At 31.5% G+C, this 2,666-nt stretch overlaps 1 protein-coding gene across 1 annotated transcript in view; it reads right to left on the reverse strand.

The window, feature by feature from the left end:
• The window catches only part of NEDD1 (neural precursor cell expressed, developmentally down-regulated 1), a 37,064-nt gene that overhangs the window by 13,552 nt on the left and 20,846 nt on the right, over positions 1 to 2,666 (reverse strand). The window lies entirely within an intron of this gene.

The following is a 2,666-nucleotide window of genomic DNA, read 5'->3' on the forward strand; positions in this document are numbered from 1 at the left end:
GATACTTCACTTAGTAGAATGGGTTCCAGCTCTATCCAGGATAATACAAGAAGTGCTATATCACCATTGTTTTTTGTGGCTGAGTAGAACTCCATGGTATAAAGTCTGGCATCTGGACTGGTAGCACGTTATTGTGTTACATTTTCAAAAGTGTTTTATTTGGCATCTCAGTCCCAAATAAAAACTGAAAAGCTTGAGCTAAAAAAGAATACCCTGTATATCCCAAAATGACGAAGACTGGCTAATGAAATAACCTTTACTAATAACACCTGCTAGAAAATTAAAATATAACCAAATAATTTGTACCATTGTTGAAGAGTGTTTACAAGAAGGGTTAAGCTGTTACAATGAAGAAATTTTCCCTCCTTTTTTCTATTTTGAATATATAACTCCAGCCTCTGAATTTTAGGAAACACAAGTTTGGTATCATTTGTAAATAGTGCTAAAGCCTTATTTTTTACTTCTTACATGGCTGTTTCCTGTTAAAAATGAGCACCAGCAACAAGTCTGCAGAAATTCTTTTGAACTAAATTGGGACACCTTCAAGTAGAAGCAGCACATTTTTTTTCAAACTTTAGATGAATTTTACACAAAGTTTAAAATAATAATAGTAGTAGTGATGATGCTCATGATGACAACAATGATATTAGCAACACTTTAACTTACTGACTGCCTACCATGTTCCAGGCACTTCTGATACATTTTCTCTGATACTCACAATGACCTTAAAAATGAAATATATCTCAGTGTACGGAGGAAAAAAGTGAGACTCGGGGTAAGAAAACTGCCTAAAGCCCTACCAGTAGGAAGTGACAGACCTGAGACTAAGTGTAACTACTCTCAGTGTTTCAAAGGGAAAGAAAAATGCATGTGTGCATTTATTTGAAAGAAAAGAATGATTAAGCAAATGTGGCAAAATTTATAAAGCAGTGATTCTACTAAAGGGTAAAGCTCAGGAATTCTTTCTACTATTCTTAAAACTTTTTGTTAAGTTGGTAATTACTTCAAAACGAAATTAATAAAAAATCTCTGTTTGGGGGGGGCAGAACACTCATTTTACCAGAAATTTCAGGACTCTGCCAAGAGTTATCATTACTCAGTGACTCAGCAGATCCAAGTCTTTCATTTCCTAATTAATGCTGTCACTGTTCAATAAGAACGTCCTTATTAAAAGCTAGTGAATAACGGAGAGACTTCAGAGAGTTTACAATAAATAAGAGAATATTTTGTTTAACTTTCGAAGATTACGAATAAAATCAATAATTATAAAATAATTTTTGAAAATAATAGCAACTTTCATAATATGGTTAATTCAACATTTTGGGGCAGACATTATTCAAAGTTATATTTCAAAAAGAATTTCTTCTTTAAGTAGACATCAATGGTCTTTTTCTCTAGGAGTTCTTAAATAAGTACCTAATTATATAGGATTATATAGATATCACAGGAAATTGATAGTGAATATACTTATTTTAAAAAAACTATTCCACATCTCAGGGTCAACAAATTAAAGTTTTGCTTCTACTTAGAAATAGTAAAACTCATACTGAGAAGACACCAACAAATATTTTTGCCCAAGTACTTGTTATGAAAATTTAAAAAGAAATGGATACATATATTTCTAGTGAGCACAATACTTTGAAAACATACTGGTATACCATGTAGACTTTTTAAAATATCTGTTGACGGTACAGCATAACTTCTTAAAAAAAAAAAAACCAAAAAAAGTTTTCACTAATTTACACAATATCTTTATGGTGGGCCAAGAATATTCTCTACAATAAGTATTGGAGGCTTATCATCATATCACACCTTCATAAAGTCTAAATGAATTCCTGTTTCACAACTATCTCATCAATCTGATTATCAGAGTAGAAGAAATCATTTAAAAATTGCAATATTTTCATTTAACAAACTACAAATATACTGCTTAATAAATGCCACACACTATGCAGCACTTAAAAATATTCATTACTTGACTTACTTTTCATTCTTAAATATGAAATAAAAGGAGCCATTAATAGCTTTTCTTTTTTTTAAACTAAGAGATCAAATCATAATGACAAAGTTTCGTATCTCAACTGATTAATTTGAAGACACAATGAAAAGTCTTCCAGTCTGTAGTAGTATTAAGGATCAGTTTGTAGTAGTATTAAGGATGAATAATTTCTGAGTTAGCCTTATTCTGTTTTTAAGATAATCAATATTTCTCATCACAGTTCAGCTAAATAGAATAAGTGCCTTTTTGTTAACTTTTTTGAAATTTATAGCTAAAGTTAAAATTTTCACTTCAATGATATCTACTAATAATTTTACCTAAATACTCAAGTGAATTTGAGTTCTAGGTTCTTAAAGTACTAATTATATACATTTGTGGAGGAAAAAAATCCTTCAAATATGATAGATAAGCAACATTTACCTGCTTTGTCCTGAACAGCAACTGCTCCTTTCCCCACGACTGTTGTCATGGGTTGTGGCAGAACTGTGGCAACAGAAGTGGCGGTTGCTTCTCTGACAATTCCAGAATTCTGAACTCCTCCACTAGTGGTGCTCACATTCACAGTTCGTTTGTTCACTGCTGTGGGCTTACTGGAACAGCCTTTATTTAAACTTGACTGAAATGTAATGGAATATTTAAAAGCTCAGGTTACTAATGTTTCATACTA

Source organism: Propithecus coquereli, unplaced genomic scaffold (assembly GCF_000956105.1).
Source record: "Propithecus coquereli isolate 6110/MARCELLA unplaced genomic scaffold, Pcoq_1.0 Scaffold85, whole genome shotgun sequence".
NCBI classification, from domain to species: domain Eukaryota; kingdom Metazoa; phylum Chordata; class Mammalia; order Primates; family Indriidae; genus Propithecus; species Propithecus coquereli.